We start from the raw sequence: 18,079 nt of genomic DNA, 5'->3' as shown, positions 1-18,079 counted from the left end.
CACAGCTAAATCTCACTGGATTGAGCATTTTCACTGGTTCTCAGGCTGTTGCTTCAACTAATGGATGTACATCCGCATTTCTGTGACACAAAGAGAATAGAAGTGGATCAAAAGGGGGAAACCCCCCCAAAACTCAGACCAAACTCAATTCAACTATAAACCTAAGCAATGCTAATCAAGATAATGTTATTGCACTGCCTATCTCTATTTTGACACCCTGTTTAGCTTTACCAGCAACAGTCTGTGGTGAACAGGAAGCGGGCGCCACACTGCTTCCTGCACAGTGAAAACGGAGGGAGATCTAGTTGTAAAACTAATCAATATAAACCAAGATTCAGTTCCTGAGTTGCATATTTCTCGCCTCAAATGTTTTCAGAGACATGTTTTAGTTCACTGTATTACTGTAACACAAGATAGTTTGTAACCAGCCGGCCCCCATTGTGTCAAATAGACGAGTTTGCATTCATACATCATCAACCTGTGGGACCATTTACTGTCCTGAACTTTAGAGCAAAAGCGAATGCCAAAGCCTGTTTTCTCTGTTCATCTAGCAACACAAAATAATATAAAATGTCTTTTTACTGCGTAGACAGCCAGGTTTTGTAAAGGACCATCTTCCCAGTGGTAAAAAAACAGCTATAACTTCATTTTCAATCATCCAACCAAAGGTTTGCTAATGTATTAAACTAGTTGGCGTCTTACAAGCAGCAACCTGTGAGGCTGAAAAATGAAACCAACAAAAAAGCACCAAAATTACAGTAGCCACTTGAGGCAGGCTCAAAAAAAAGAGTGAATCCCCATAGACCCTGTGTTAAAATGCACAACTTTACAGCATAAATAAACATGTTCACAGCCTGGTACAGAAAAGGTTTTTGTCTCTATAGCTAATGTCAACATTCATGACAACTGTAGAGGTGGATTTTTATATTACTCACCTGTTTACATTTAATTCTGGGTCTAAAGATAAGAATATTTATGGGCGGGTAGTTTGAGTGACAGTCTGTCTGCAAGACATCAATACAGTCTATTTGTTAGATCCACCTACCTTGCTCATCTACAGCTCCACCCTCATGCCTAAATGTCACCTCTGGCTCCAAAAAACAAAATAATGACAAAATGCCAAACTGGAGGCTTCCAAATGGGAGTACACAACCCAGGGAGAGATGTCACTGTGGCTATGTCCATTATTTTTACAGAGCTTATGGTCTTACCTTGGAGCAAGCGAAGGCGTTTTTTTTCCGATCTTCTGCTTCACATCTTCCGTTATTCTGGCAGCTTGATAGGCCTCCTGTACCTGGTAACAAAGAGAAAAGGGTCAACCGTGAGTTGGTTAAAAAGTCTGTCTCCTGCTCTCTGGTTGACCCTTGTCAAAACCTGCAAAGGGGTGTCAAATATGTTACAAACTGTCTGTCCATTGACTAGATTATTAATTTTTCAGCTCTACATGGAATTACATTTTCACACATCTTGAGAACTTCTAAACAAGAACTAAAAAGAGAAAATCAGAATAACAACAAAAGTCGGTTAACTATTCTCAACTTGAGACAAACCTGTGAATCAGTTTTTATTTTTCATCTTATGTCTCTCCTCAGGGTCACTGTTCTCAGGTTGACCCTTTTTCTACCAGCAGTGACTTCATTATTTCACCGCAGCTCAATACTCTGAGCCCTACAGCTGTGGAAAATAACGATAACAGGTTTCATTTGTCAGCGCAGGTTTAACCAGCGGTAGCCGACACTGATGAAGAGTTTTTGAAGTCACAGTGCAGAGTGGATAAAGTGAATCACTCAGAGGTCAGAGCTGATGGCAGAGTGCATCAAACTGTGACACTCTACTGGTCAAAAAAACACACGACACAGTGCCGCAGCGTTTGTCGGCGGGGGTCTGTTATGCAGAAAGCGTAGAAAATTGATGCATAAAAATATTTTTAAAATGTCAGTCTTAATTTCACAGAATGTCAGCAGCCACTTCCCAAAAGTTATTGCAATCACAGTTTGCAAAGCTGGGGTAGAGATGCATGCCCAGAAGAAAAGCTCATATTTCAGGTCAGAAGGAGAAACACACCTACTTTAAAAACATTACGAAAGATTTGGATGACAGGTTTTTGGATTACGCAAATATCATGATGCCAACAATTTGAAGAGGGGAGGCTGTGTTTGCATGCTTGAACAAGTCTGCCACAGGTAGAAAACTTAAAAAACAAAAATCATTTTATGATGCAGTACAAGCAAAAAGACAGTGGCTCCAGACATTCGATTTATTTCATATTTTGAAGTGATAAACATGTTAGGGCGTGTTAATCGGAGCTGCAGGTGAAAGGGAATACTTTTAAAAATATATCTATATCTTTCCCAGAATAAGGGCAGAAACCAGAATATTTTGTGCATTTAAACGTAATGAACAATCCACACTGTTGCACTGGGTAACATATTTCTTCATTACAATGAACACACACACAAGTGTGAAGTCTTCGCACTTAAGTCCCATGTCAAGACACAAATCAGGTCATTATAAGCTCGCAAAATGTAAAGCAATTTTAACGACAGAGTAATAACATATTTCATTTACAAATATCAAGAACGTGTTTCAAAATTTTTAGATTTTAAGTTAATCTTGGCTGAGCATTAACTTGTTAACTGTGTAATTAATAGCCTTGGCTTACGATTCTTTGTGCAAATTCAAATACTTTCTATGCGAGAATTAAATTACCTTTGGTATAATTTTTCCAACTGGCTCTGGAAAATGTGACGTAGTTTTTAATGGTTCTCTCCCGCAACTTGATTAGATGCTGTCAGATTACTTCAAACAAAGTAAATCTGGAGAACTAAGTGCCCATGAAGCTGAACGTCAGCTGATTCAGGAAACGTATTGATTCGCTGTATACTTTTTAAATAACACACTTGTAAATCTTTGGGCTTGGAGGAAACTATTTTTTGGTCTAAAAAAAAAAAAAAACTTAATTCATTGGTTTTAAAGTGGAGTCTAAAGTTATCAACTTTGTGACCCAAGTCTGACTCAAGTCCAAATGCTGTGACTTGAGTCCAGAGCTCTGTATGTTTCTACCTTTAAAGGTCAATAAATGTCTGTGCCTTAAAAAACACTGGAAAGCAGATGCAGTTTCTTGGCTTCAATATGGACCACATACTGTATATGAAACAGTAAATTGAACCAAAATGTTACCAAAGGTTCCAAAAAAATGTAACATGTACATTCTCAACAGCTGCCAGTTACGTAACGTCTGTCAAACTGTCACGTCTGTCATGATGGAAAACGGCAGGTTCAGTTCAGTCCCAGTCCTCCTGCAGCAGCTCAGTGACGTCGTGTCCGAGCAGATGATGTGAATGTTGGGACGCCTGTTTGGCAGCTTCCCTTTCGGAGCCACAGACCAGTGACGCATTTAAATCTTCATCCTGACAACCGGGAGAAACATTTATCCATTAAGGGACATGGAGAGTAGGGTTTTTTTTCTTTTTAAGGTTGTTTAGACGTCACCGACAGTTTCGTCACTGATCAACAATTTGTGCTTATGCAATAAGTCACCCATCTCCGATACAGAGGGGTGAGCTTATGTGTTGCAGAGGATGATTTACAGGAGTTGTTTGACTGTAATGGAGCATTAGATAAAGAGTTTCTCTGTCCATAGAAACACACTTTTCTCTCTGCATGTTTTAAGCCTCCCACTCTGCTCTCCAGACAGGAATCACTGGCACTCTGTCGTTGGGTTAAATGTTGTTCACTCTGACTGATGACCTCTTTTCTGGAGATATTGTCTTTCCAGACGCGGTCGCCCGGAGGTGAAATGTGGTAGTGGAAAATCTCCTCCTCCTCCTCCTCCTCCTCCTCCTCACCTCATCTGTTGAGCTGCTGCTGCTGCCTGTCGGAGCAGCGAGGAGGTAGAGGAACTGATGGAAAATGATATCACCGTGTACCACTACCCATCAACCCCTCCACCACCAGCGACACACCGACAACCCCCGCGCTCTCACTGCTTATGAGGAGGCTCTGTAGAGAGCTCTGCTGACCCCTAAAGGCAGCTGGAGGAGCAAGAAATACGAAACAGATTTTAAAGTTGTCCTGATAAAAACATTTTGACGTCTAAACATGAAGTTGTTGCAGTTTGACTGATGTCTCACAGGACATATATTGTTTATTTCCTGTTTATTTTCAGTCAACTGAGATATACTTGATGTTTTGTAATTTGCATCACTTTTTTTTCCCCGTGCATTTTTTTCTATGTATTTTATTGAACTGTTGATTGCCAATTGTTTTTCCACCTTGAGCGGTTTAGATGGTTAACCACACAGGCCGCCACAGAGCTCGCCAGCCTGTTGGGGTGCAATATAGATAAATACAGGTGTGGTTTCATCTTTTCAAACATTTTGACCTGATAAGACCCAAGTCGGATCAAAAGTCTTCATTAAACTTGTTTGGCATGGAGTAAGCATGCATGTGTTACTTTTTTCCTCATGTATAATATATTCTGAACAAAACTCAGTTTTTTTGTAAACTACTTGTATACGTATACGTAATTGAGTGAAACAGCCTCGGGCAACATGACTCAAAACAACCATGGACGAAATCATTACTTTTTCTAAAGAGGGTGACTTTACATTAGATGGAGAACATTAAGTATCCAAAGCTCCCAAAACTTTACTGGACTGAAAAAACATCAAATTTTTCGAGGTGTTCTTAAGTTAAATGTGACAAAGGACAGTTAACACCCAGCTGGCCACCAACGTCATTGATTGAATTTTTAAAAATTCAATATCAGTACAATGTTTAATGCCAATGTCAGTCTGGTGCAGAATACTGTCGACAGATGATGTGGATGTTGTGTTGGTTTTAAATTGTGTTGTTAAGTCACCAAAATCCAAAGTTTTCGAAACATCTCATGCCAACATCATTTTGACGCAGAATAAGAATATATAGAATATAGAATATATTTAGTTAAGGTCCACAAAACATAGAATTGTAACAAAATTTAACATATTTGTAAGAGTCAATCTTTCTGACATTAAGTGTCACCCTGGTAACATCATAATCGGATAGAAAATATGCAACAGAACTTAAAGTATACTCCCTAAGATGAATTATCAAAAAGGGAAATAATATAAATTTTGAATTTGATGGATTTTTTTTTTTTTTTTTTTTTTTTAAATCGGCAACAATTTTTTTTTTTTTGGCATTTTTGCCTTTATTGGATAGGACAGAGTGACAGCGTAAAAGGGGGAGAGAGAGAGAGAGAGGACAACATGCAGCAATGGGCCGTGAGCTGGAGTCAAACCCACAGCCGCTGCAGCAAGGATACTGTCTTCATAAATGGGGCCCCTGCTCTATCCACTGAGCCACCGGACATCATCAGGTTGACCTTCTGAAAAAAATATGAATGGAGACCGACAGCTGCCTTGAGGGAAGGAAGTCAGTCTAAGATCTTATGAGATGCCAGAGTGACTGGAACATCAAACTAAGATTAAATCACGGCGACTACAATCAAAACAGTTTTGACTTCACCAAACCACCGAACTCCTTTGATTAGAGGCATTTGCATCTCATACAACAATGTGTGCAACCTTTCCGCTCAGGCTCAGAGCAGGAGAACAAATTACGTGACAGTCTGTTGCCTCAAGGCCCCTCAGGGGGATGCACAGGTGTTATCACGGTCAGGGACCTTTCAGCTTTAGTTTACCTGACTTCCACCTACAGACAACCTTTCAGGAGTCTGTCTGACCTGCAGAGTCAGAAAACAATATGACCTTTGACCCTGAGGACAAGTGGAGGTGTCAGTGGACAAATGAGGAGAGTCACAGCAAGCTAGACAGCATGAAACAAATGTGAATGCTACTAACTAAAAATAGTGTTCCCACCGATATCATGGACAGAATTACAAAACGTTTCCATGTCTTTTCAAGGACCCAAAATAAAACAATTTTAATGCCTGACATTTTTCAAACATTTCGAATTCAAACTCTGTCAATTTTTAAATACAACATGCCATCCAAAAATTTAAGAAAAACAAGCAAACAAAAATCCAAACAAATTGCCAAAAAAAGTTAAAAAAAAAAAAGAAAAAAAGAAAGGAAAACATGCCTTCCAAACCTGTTTTCTTATTTTTTTCATCTTTTAAAAAAGAAAACTTACGTTTCCCTTTGGCAATTTTTTTTTATAATTCACTGTTATGTTATATTAATATAAGTTGATTTATTACGTACAACACATTTCAGTGATTTTTTCCGAAAACTTTCAATGGCTTTTACTGGTTCCATGGCTTTTCCAGGCCTGAAAAATGTCATTGAGAAATTCCATGACTTTTCCAGGTTTTTCCTGATTGTGGGAACCCTGTAAAAACCTTCTAAAGGTTTTCATAAATAAAATGAAATATTACAAGGTTAAGCCACATTCCAACTTTCCCAGGCCCTGCATCTCTAGGAAACTCTGTAGTTTTTCTCCATCTGTCGACCAGATACCCTCAGATACCTGTCTCAGTCACCTGACTCTCACATCCACCTGCTCATCTATTCTGCAGTCACCCTATTAGTATACCAGACAATCTCCCCCAGTCAGTGTTTTTCTTTTTCTACCTGAACCTCAATCTTTTATCTTTATTAAAATAAAAAAAGCTAATAAAAAGAAGGTGGATGGATTTACAACAGATTCAAGTTGCACCCCAACTAAAAAAACATGTTTTTAAGTTGGCAGGTTTACTATGACTCAAACCCAAAAAAAAAGGGGGGGGGGGGCTGTCCCTTTAACTGATTTTGGTCATAAAACACCAGTTGTTGGAAAGAAAACCCAAACAAGTATGCATCACTTGCTGTTATTTCTGAGCCATGGGAAAATGTAATCAAGGGAAAAATGTAAAAGTTCCACCACAACAAAACCCAAAAAAAGAGAGCAAAGCTCTGACTGATAAACAGAGATGTGTTATCTCGCCTACAGGTTTCCCTCCACTCTGCTGCACTGACGACATCAATTCATTTAAAGTTTTTTTTCCCAGCATTCCCCACATTCCTCTGTGTCTGTGTGTCTGTGTGTGTGAGTGTGTGTGTGTGTGTGTGTGTGTGTGTGGGACCTCTCTGCCTCCTCCGCCACGTTGCTGAATCAGACTCAGCTGAGTTTATCACAAAACCACAAACCAAGCAGTTCCCATGAGCCTTGAGTGACAAAAACCCTTGCAAACTTGTTTTTCCTCTTATTTTTTAACATTTTTCTTCATACCATCATCTTTGTATGAAAAGTGCCTCTGACCTTTGACCTCAGCACTACTGTAATGTGAGGTTGATGATTTTTCAACTTCTCTCCGAGAATCACCACCTTGACAGGTTCAAGGGTTCGCGTGACCCCGTTGACCCTGAGAGAACGGCTGCAGGTCTCAGGTGAGAGGCCAGACTCGAAGGAAAATATTTGTTCAAACTCGCCGCGTGTCCTATAGATGTGGCTTTTGTAACTCTATGGCTCTTGTAGACATTCAGGGTAACAGGGACTCCTACAAATCAGTGTATGTCTGTGTGAGCCTCCTACAGCTGTCCAAATACACAGAAGTTTTACCTGCATCATATGAAACCTGCGTTTCTAAGTCTATAGTTCAGAAAGTAGCCAGCTGGAATAACGATGCTAACCGTTGTCTTTTGGCAAAAGATGAGAAGCATTTTTGACCCCATATGCACTTCATGCATCTTTGACAGATTTAATAGCTGTGTGATCTAAAAAAAACAAAAAAAAAAAAAAGCTAAGCGCAAATGCCTCCAAAAGGGTGCTGAGATGCTTTCTAGCCAGGTACTGAAAAATTGTAAATACATCCATCTCAAGACTTACGTACGTAACCTTTACTCCTTCCAACTGTGACTTCGTCAGTAAGCAGTCTGTGGAAATATCTCACTATCTGATTTCTTAAAGGGGACCTGGTATGCTTTTCCTTATATTCTCTCATAAATGTTTAATGTTCATATTAAACAAGAAGTAGAAGTAGTCCCTGTGAGCAAAAAGCCATCAGACCGTTCTGAATATTATGTTTCCAACAGTCTTTTCTACTTTGGCTAAGTCAGCTCACGATGGATTTTTTTTAGTCATTTCACACTAGTGCTGTGTTTACATTACATAGCCTACACTGCTACATGTAGCTACATGCTGATGTCAGGAAAACATAATCGACAATGTTTCTTTTCTCTCCATGATTTCGAGTTATATTGCATCTGGAACATGTCTTGTTTTGAAGATTTTGGTTTAGAATCCTTTATTTTGTGATTTATCACAGTCAAAGGTGCCGTTATAGTCCTTTAGTCATTTCCCTGCTACAATGAAGGAGCACAGGCACTGAAACGGAGCATTTCAGACAGAGGGTGAAACACATTTTATACCTGTTCAATTTAACCACTGAATGATCTGTGTGGGTGAGAGAGTGGCGTGAGTTAGAGCCGTGAAGACGATAAAAACTTTAGTAGTCCATAAAATTCCATAAAGTTGAGTTCAGTCATTAGCTAAACTGCACAAGTGCACAAGTTATTATTTTTCTGGTGTTTTTGGCAGTTACCAAATGGCTTCAGGTAACGTTACATCACCACCTTGACATGGGCGGGAAAGCCAAGACAGATTGCACCAGATTTATGATCTGGTAAATTACAGTGTCTTAAATCCCATCTGGGATTTATCTGGATACGAGATGTGACAAGTGTAAATTGGGCCTTAGTGTTACAGAGGGGGGAAAAAACATGCAGAAACATTTGAAAACTTACTGTGCATTTCTACAACTGAACCCAGGCATGTGTTATAGAGTTTTTTTAAATTATGTGGTCTGCTTGAAATGAAACGTTGAAGACAGTACTCTATTGTTACAGCCCTCGTCTACAAACTAAATTGGTCACAAGACGAGATCTATCCGGATGCTGGTGGCTAACCACCTCGACTGGACCACCTCCTGACAGTTTAAGCTTAAGTTAAGCTCATTATTCATGCACTTCAGAACTATTTAACACAATGGCAATTAAAAATGATTAAATATGCAAACTTTGCACATACACAGAGATTTATGGTTGTATCACTGCAGCATGTTTTGAAACCAGCATCACAATAACAGCTGTGGTTTTCTCAATAAAAAAGGGAACATGTTAATCAAGACTAAATTTCCCACCATCAATCAACTTGGAGTTCTGTCTGGTTTGAATATCACTGCTCAAAGGCCGCACATACTATTTCAACATAAAGCTCATAAAATGACAAAACGTTTCTGCAGGACATCCTCTCTCCTCCTTTTAAACGTAGCTAGTTTATGCTTTTTAATGTGAATGGCTGCAGGACAGAACTCCTTCATACCCCGTTTATCACCAAAATAGCGTCTGTACACAGGTTGTTTTAAACGCGGGAAAACCTGCTAAAAATGGATTACAGACCCCTTTTCCATTGCCAGTAGATCAGAGTTGTGCACACAGCTCTGCAGCAGCCATGTCTTGTTAAAGAGTTTAAGTGTCAATCTTAATGCAGACATAAACAATGGTTTTGTTGCAATTAATAATAATAATGTCATTCCAGGTGAAGCTGCATGTGCTCTTTCTGTCTAAAGGTGTCAATATGATGGCAATGAATAAATGAGCTCAAACTCAAAGCCTTCCCACTACACATTTTAAACTTAAATAAAAGGTGGTACTGGTGTTACTCACGAAAGCAACAATCTCAATTTACTTACCCAGCTCCTGTATGTTTGCGTTTATTTTCGCCAGAGCAGCTTGCATTTTCTGAAGCATGAAATTCCGCAGCATCACAGCAAGACTGTAAAATAAAACACAAGAGGAAGAAGAATATATAAGTCCCGGCTGTGTTTTTGATGGTTATTCAAGGGTAAAATACTTAAGGAAGATGGTAATGTTTTGTTTTACTGGTTCTTACTTTCCTGGAGAGAACCATTTAATAGGGGACATAAACACAGAGCGCTAAAGGTATTTCAGTGTAGGTAGTTGTGTTGAGTTTTAAGGCATGTTGCTGATTTCCAGAGAAAAAAAACACTAAAAACCTCAATGAGTGGAAAAACTGACAGGGGTCTAATTAACTGAAAGAAGGAGATATAGTCCATAATTTGTCTTTGGCCAATAAGAAACTGAACACACGAGACAAATCATGACAGTTCTGTTACTTCTCACTGTCTTCAGAAGAAATCCTCACAATTTCAAAAAGTGTTAAGAAAAAAACACCTCCAGCTGCATTTTCTAAGGTGGAGTTTGAACTGAACTTCCGAGCAATCAGCAAAACATTACAAATATGCTAAAGTCTTCTCCAGTGACGTTTGCAGTTCATCCATCCATCATCTGTCCAAGAACCCAGCTGAAGTTCAACGAGACAAATATTTTCACTTCTTTGTGCTTTTTAAAAGATTTAATCCCAAAACGATATTAAAAGGTATACATTCTGTCCAAAATGTGACGTCAAACTATCCAGCACCTGAATGTGTGTGTGTGTGTGTGTGTGTGTGTGTGTGTGTGTGTGTGTGTGTGTGATTGACAGACTGAAAAGTCATTACTGCCACTCAGGACACACTCATCAGAGATTTGTATAAATCCACCTAAACCTTAATCCAGCTACCAGAAATTTATGAGTCCTTTTTCCATAGAGAAATCTGACTGTGCAGATTGTTGAGGAGGCCTCAGACCACCTGCAGGTTCAGACATGACTGTGCAGCCGGTCTCAGGCTGGACGATGAGTGATGGTTTCCTGTTCGAATTAATCCGTATTACGGGTAATGACAGTGACGACATTAAATCTGTGAGCCAAGACAGCAGATTTTTGTTTCCTCCTAATGCTGCTGATATTTCATGCCAGTTATATTCTAAAGAAACACTCAAACACACTGGTGACTGTTTAAAGATGCTCCACTTCTCAAACAACACATTACGTGGTTACCGACACATTACGACTTAGTTTCGACTACATGCTCGTGTCCGCAGGACGATCCCCCCTATTTCCATTGAAGCGTTGGTTAGCAGGAAACATTTAAACACGTGAACAGTGGAAATAATTTATCAGGATGTAAGGAATGTCAGCAGCAACCTAACAAATTAGAACAACAACATCACAAAGTTTTAAAGCAACTACAAGTGACTTTTAGTTTGAGTTAATTCTGGCAGCCCTAGTGGACGAAAACTTTAGTGTTTCCATGAGAATCTTCACCTCGTGCTAAAAGATCTGGATATGGCTGATGCTTGCGTTTTTATTTTGGAAGTGATTGAAAGAAAGATGCAACTTATTAATATTTTTTTGTTTTTAACAGCTGTTTGCAGGATACAGCGTTGAGGTAACATATCTATGTAAGGATTAAGGACTCTGTGGAGGACGACCTGGTCTGTATGTAGATATAAAGTCCTCATTCTGCGGTAAGGAAAACACAAGGATTCTTCACTTAAGGTAATTATAAACTAACAGATATATAGTTGTGAGTATTATATACCTTTTCTGCCAATAGATCCTACACACTGTATTTTTAGATTATCTATATTTATTGGCTCTTTAAACGTTCTGTAAACGACAGTGATAGGCATACTAAATGTATCCCATGTGTGGATTCTTGGGATAAATGAACTAAGGGTGGTGTTCGAAAACGTCTCCTGAAAATGTTTGGAAATCAACATTTTTTACGGCATGTTTTGGGAAATAAAGACTTTCGGACACTCAAAGAATTCACCATATGGTATGTCGCCAGTATTACTGTTGGTCATAAATGTATAATTCAATCATGCACATCCCCCCAGTGTGGGGTTTAGCAACTGCGTGACAGCGAGAATAAATCCTGTGATGAAATACAGCCGCAGAGTCAACAGTAAGCATCTTATCCCAAAGGACATATGTTTAAATGTCATTAGCGCTCTCGTCAAACACAGCTTGCTTTCTCTTTTGCTTATGAATATAAAAGCAACAGCAACAAAGGGAAAAACAATGACAACAGAAATCTATGATCACAGAATTACTGGATTCTGGGATTTTGGCAAACAGTACTACCAGTTCTTAGCTATGTGTGTAATTTAAAAAGAATGTACTCATTATAAGACATAAAACTCAAATTAGGTAATACAGTGCTGAGGTTATATACAAGCATTTACGAAGCAGAGGTGTTTCCTACACATTACTCACAAGTCTGATTCCTAACCAGCAGAACAGGCTTATCGCATTTAAGGATTAAGAACAACAGTAAACTTAACGCGTGCATTAATCTTTAAAGGAGTTGGAAAATAAGAACGGACTTAATGTTGCTTGGGTGGAAAGTATTCCAACACCTCAGGCAATTGGAAAAACCCAGTGTTAATAAAAAAAGAGCTGGCAGCAAACTCCATAGTGCTGTAATAAAAAAAAGAAAAAATGTGTTCTCTCTCGAGTGTGCGTGTGAACATGCATGTTGATGAGCTGATCAAAGAGGAGTGAATTTCTGACATGTTTCTAACACTCAGTAATAGAGATGTAGTAAAGCGATAAGCTATTTTTTTCACCAGTGAAGAGTAATAAACAATAATAAAAGAAATACTGTGACATGATGAACAGAATATGAAAGATTCATGACTGCAGATGGCTTTTTGGTGTGATTAACAATCAACTGTGTTTTGTTTAAAACTTTAAAAGTTACTACCGAGGATCATCATAGTGCGGTATCACAGAAACTTTTTTTCTAAGGAATCATTAACGTTTCAAAAATTTTATTAGAGTCTTCTTCAGCAATAAAAGAACTTTTCATATTGGTTCCTCATGGCACAAAAAGTTCTGTGCAGAAGGGGGGATTTAATACAAAGTGGTGACCACTGCTCGAGAGCGCATTAATAAGCCAGATCTGCACTCTGGAGGAGAGCCTTCATCAAGTTGTACAATATCACCCTCTATTGGACTTGTAATGAACTGCAAAACACTTAGGTTTCTCTGATTTAGTTGCCTGATATCAAACAACATCACCTTCTTCAATTTTATGGCTCCATCCCAGCTGTTTTTTACAGCTGTCACACCCTGGACAGGTCGCCAGACCATTGCAGGGCCGACACGTATAGACAGACAACCGTACACGCTCACAGTCACACCTAAGGGCAATTTAGAGTCACCAATCAACCTGAGCTGCATGTCTTTGGACTGTCGGAGGAACCCGAAGACCCCGGAGAGAACCTACGCAGACACGGGGAGAACATGCAAACTCCGCACAGAAGGGCCCCCGCCTGGACCAACCCCGTTCCAACCGGGATGCGAACTGTGAGGCAACAGTGCTAACCACAAAGCCACCGTGCCACCCGTCAAGTATCTTATTACTTAAAAAAATAAAAGTAACTCGTAATATATGCTATATTACTTTTTGAAAGTAACTTGCCCAGCACTACTAGTCTTGCTACTTCCTGACCTCCTCAGGTTAATATGACCCAGTTCACTGTAAAACAATGTACATCTACGCAGAGCTTCACTGTGTCCACGCTGACGCACTGATCCAAATAACATGGTTTGAAGAATGAGGAGCTGAGCAGACTTTTCTGCTAAAAGCTTTTGTCATTCTGCTCTTACGCATATTACCACGTTGGCGGCCCATAAAGTGGAGACTTTATGTGAAGAACCTTCAGAGAACAGATTACAGAGAATGACTTAGTCACATCCATTTATGACGCAAATTACCTAATATCAAGTCTGGTTATAGTCGCTGTTTACGAACCGTCACATTGCATCAAGATCTGTAATAAGTCTGATCTCAGTGGGCGAGTATGATACTAAAATGATGATTGGTTTTACATGTGCAAAAGATATACTGTGTTCACATGGCTGTCTGACTACACGACCACATTTAATCCTTTTAACAGGCAGATGCATGAAGTCACCTTTGTTGCTTGGTTGGAAATAGAGGATTATCTCATTACTCTATCAAACTTTGAAACCTGGGGCTTTGCAGTAACTGAAAAAACACCTGACAAATGTACGTGTATTTAACCCTGTAAACTCAAAGGTTTAGATTCTGCAGAAGGCCTGATTTGATCTGACATATCACACTCATCCAAATATACCACAGTTTAAAATGCAAACTCAATCCTTTGGGCAAAGGCATGTGAAGACAAAAATAAAAAATGAATTACTAATATGGAATAGAATAGAGCAGTAAACAGGAGAGAACCAAAACCTTTCAGGAACTGAGGTCAATGGTAAAATTGTACAAGAAAATGTTGAAAATACAAAGTCAGAAGGGCAATTTTCTCAGTAACAATTGCATTCAACTGCAGTTTCTCTGCTGCCTCACTAAAACCTCACTGTTCTGTTTTCATATTGTGCAATGAAAAAAACTGAGAGGAAATGCCAGAAATCCAAAATTGCAAAAATCTTTTGTGCTTGGCAAACAGGGAGTGTTGGGGTATCACTATAAATGTAAACAGAAATATCATATTGCCATCATGGTTTTCCTTTTGACTGGTGCTCTTTTACATTGTGGATGTATGCAGAGAACTGGATACAGCGTTGCAGGTGGGCCCCTAATCATTTCTATAGAAGTTGCTCAGTGGCGCATGAATCCAAAATAGTTCAACTGCTGCATAAAAAATTAGCGGGATGATGGGCACTGCTCCCCCTCTGAGACGGCTAATTCTGGTTTAGTGCGCCGATAACTTGAATGAGGATAATCTGATTCAATCTTGCGGCTCTTTTAGACTTTCCAAATGGTACTGCACCGAATGGATCAGATTTTGATAATGAAACAAGTCATTTTCGTGATATTCAGAAAGATGTGTCCTCTCATTTAGGGAGTCTCTTTTTCTATGCAAGTTTGATCAGAAGACGTCTCTTTGAGCCACAGAGCATCGTGTAACTCATTGTTTGGCCACAACAAACGTTGGCTTCAAAGCGCGGGTCACTTCTGCGGCCCTGTTTCAAATGCGTCACCTCACTGCACCCTCCCTGTCTGCGGTGGTTTAACGTCACTCAGCAAGAAAATTACTGCCAGCAACTTTCATCACAACTCATAATATTTGCATAAGAGTAGTGGATACAGGTATTTATTTGCATTTCTTGGGCTGATTTTTCTTGAAACTCTCAGAAAGTATGTAAATCGGGATAGAAACTTACCCTTTGGGCTTACTTGCTGTAGCATCAGTGGCTGAATGATGGTCTTGCCCTCCGACTGATGGTTCATAAAAAGCTTTTTTGTGACACTGTAGCTCCAAAACTTACTGTGAACACACCATAGGAGCTAGGGCGAAAAACAAAATAAATACAAAATATTACAATTCTTTAATCTTCCTATAATATTCAATCAAAACTCATAGATCTTCTCACACAAAGCTTGTATTGAAAATAAATTATTCGTACCATTCACACAACCATGAAATGACAACCTTTTAACCCTTTGTAACTTAACTTACTCCCACAGATTGCTATAACTTAGGTAAGCATATTTGACTTGAAATATTTTTTTATCTTCTGAGGGACAATCAAAATAAAGCATATTAATTTGACAAAAAATCTCATATGTGATACAGCTTTAATCCTTCTTTCACTTGTAAACATACTGCAGAAACCGAAAGGGAAACTTTAATACCGCTGCATTTCTTATAAATGGTTAACGTCATTTAAGGAAAAGGAATGACCCGATTTTTAGGCTAACGATAATATAGCATTAAGCTAGCTGACACATATATACTCTTTTCAACTCGGGAAAAAAAGAACTATTAAAAAGGCGTTATAACGAAAAACGATACTGCACACAATATAAAACGAAACAATGACTAGCCTTGTGCTCTTACTGGCCAGGTGCTAAACAAACTTTGACGTTTCCCTTCGTTGTGCGGTCGATACGTCCATGTGTGCGGCGGAAGTGCGCTGCAGTGCGCAGGACACCTGCACGGTTCCACTTCCTGCTACCGGTTGCAATTCTTTCAAAATAAAAGCATAGTTTAATTAGCGATAAAAACATTCTCTTACTTTACTGGAGCACGGTGAAGGCAATATACACTTGCCCAGTGGACTAAATCACATGTTTTCGACTGTCAAACATCTTTTCAACTGTGTATGCAGAAGTGAAAGATGAAGTGAAATCTATAGCCACTTTTGCATTGCCTGTTCCCCCAACAATGATGTAATTCACAATAGAAATGAAGTGATTTCACACTCAGAATTGTTTTTGTACTCTTAGCACACATAAGGTGTCAGAGTGCATTAAACAGCATAAAAAATAGTTTAAGCCCCTAAAGTCCTAAAAAACCTAGAAATGTTCTTAAATCCTAACATCCTAAAATTCTAGAAACATTCTAAAATATGATAAATGTTCTAAAAATGTCCTAAAATATGAGAAATGTCCTGAAATCCAAGACACGTCCTGAAATCCAAGAAATGTTCCAAAATTCAAGAAAATGTCCTAAAATCCTAGAAACTTGTTAAAATCCTAGAAATGTCTTAAACGACATCTGTGGGGCTGCTGTGACTGGTTCCTGACCTCCTGTCATTTTGCAAAAGTGGCCCCTAAAGCAAAGCGAGTTGAGCATCCCTGCTCAGAGTCAGTGAACAGCCCACATATAATAGGGACAGTAACTTATTGTTATTGACATGTTATGCCATTGTTATTATTCGGAGGGCACTGCTAATGCTTTTATTCTATGCCACACAAGAGGCAGGCGCTGCTGTATTAAACATCTCTCCTCTTTTTCTTACACGATGCCAGCTTACTATATAAAATCACACACAGGGGCGGCATGATGTGGCCATCGCTTAGTTCTGTGTAAAAATGGAAAGGAGGCAAAAAGAAGGGACTTAGTAGTGGCCCTATAGCACAAATTCTGTGTTAAAAGGGTTAATGTCTGAGTGACAAAAATGTTCCAGGTCCTTGATAGTCATCAGGATTTCGGTGTTTCAGATGACATGTGCTTTTTAAGAGTGCATTTGTTCAAAGGCATTACTCACCGCTGCTGCAGACAGACTCAAATTAGCTGCTATTAGCTGCCAGTGGCTGGAAGGTCTGCTGCTGACAGGAGAGGTTACACAAACCACCTCAAAACTCAGGCCTGTGATTTTTCATCCTCTGCCTTTCAGGTGATGAGAGTTTATCATGACAGAGCTGCACTTCTTTTGGTTTACATATGAAAATTTTTGGTCTTTAAAACCATCTGACTATGGGACCAGTGAATCAGTCGTCCTGCAAGAAAAGGTCAAAACATCCGAGGAGTCATTTGCACACTTGTGACTGTTTATATTAAAGTGAAAAAAGTAAATGTAGCCTCATCTGTCACCTCGAAACCACAACAGACGCCTTTTAAAATCCACAACGATTATTCTATGCGTCATGTTTCTTGTGTATGTCTCAGTGACTTAAAGGATAACATGTGTTTTTTTTCTTATATAATCATCCAACCATGACAATCCAGCAAGGAAATGAGAATAGAGCTGCGAGCTGCAGGATTGGTTGGTGTTATAATATGTTTACATGTATTACAGCCTTCCAGAGACTTGCATTTGTGTTGTGTACTTTGTGAATAACTAATGCATGTGTGGTTCATTCCCAGTCATGTGTTGTGTGTAAACAGGATTTACAGTGTATACACACATGCAACCACCAACAAGAGTGGAGAAAGAGGATTTAATCATCAGTGTGGAAGAAAAGAGAAAGAAGCTAGTGCACTTTCGTTTTTTAAAATAAATGAGGTAATTAGAAAATACAATGTTGAGTTTATTTGTAAAGAAATATAATAATAACATTTTCAGGGAACTTAAAATTTCAACTTTTCTCATTATATTCTAACAAACAGTGAGTTAACAAATAATATGGTGACTGACAGCGGGCCAATATGTCCCACATTCTAGTTCACATCTAAAGCAAGAAAATTAGACTTTAAATAAATCTTCTTTTTACATTACAAAAACATTTGTTTTTATTAATGTTGTCCATATGTGGAAAAACACCATGAAGATAATTTTCATTTTCCGAGGTTTTTCATTGCCACAAAAATATAGTAGGGTACAGGTATTGAAGAATTCAAAAATAATAGTAATACTATTACAAGAAAATGCAGCAATCGTAACAGAACCAGGTTTTATTATTACAAGAAAAGTGTGTTAACACTTTAAATGTTGTATTTATGATTAGATGGGTAGATTACATATGCATGTT

General features: G+C 38.8%; 1 long non-coding RNA gene across 1 annotated transcript in view; it reads right to left on the bottom strand.

The window, feature by feature from the left end:
- LOC148186915 (uncharacterized) overlaps positions 1-15,817 on the bottom strand; it is a 48,414-nt gene extending 32,597 nt beyond the window's left edge. Inside the window, exons 1-4 of the long non-coding RNA XR_015779038.1 lie at positions 15,710-15,817; positions 15,046-15,169; positions 9,677-9,759; positions 1,212-1,294 (exon numbers count right to left, since the gene is read on the bottom strand). This is a non-coding gene — a long non-coding RNA (uncharacterized LOC148186915). The remainder of the gene's footprint in view (positions 1-1,211; positions 1,295-9,676; positions 9,760-15,045; positions 15,170-15,709) is intronic.
- Between the last annotated feature and the right edge of the window lie 2,262 nt (positions 15,818-18,079).

This window comes from Plectropomus leopardus, chromosome 16 (genome assembly GCF_026936395.1).
Source record: "Plectropomus leopardus strain MGB_pleo_1.0 chromosome 16, ASM2693639v1, whole genome shotgun sequence".
Taxonomy (NCBI): Eukaryota; Metazoa; Chordata; class Actinopteri; order Perciformes; family Serranidae; genus Plectropomus; species Plectropomus leopardus.
Note: the sequence above shows the minus strand (reverse complement) of the source record. Positions and strands in the feature narration are given on the sequence as shown.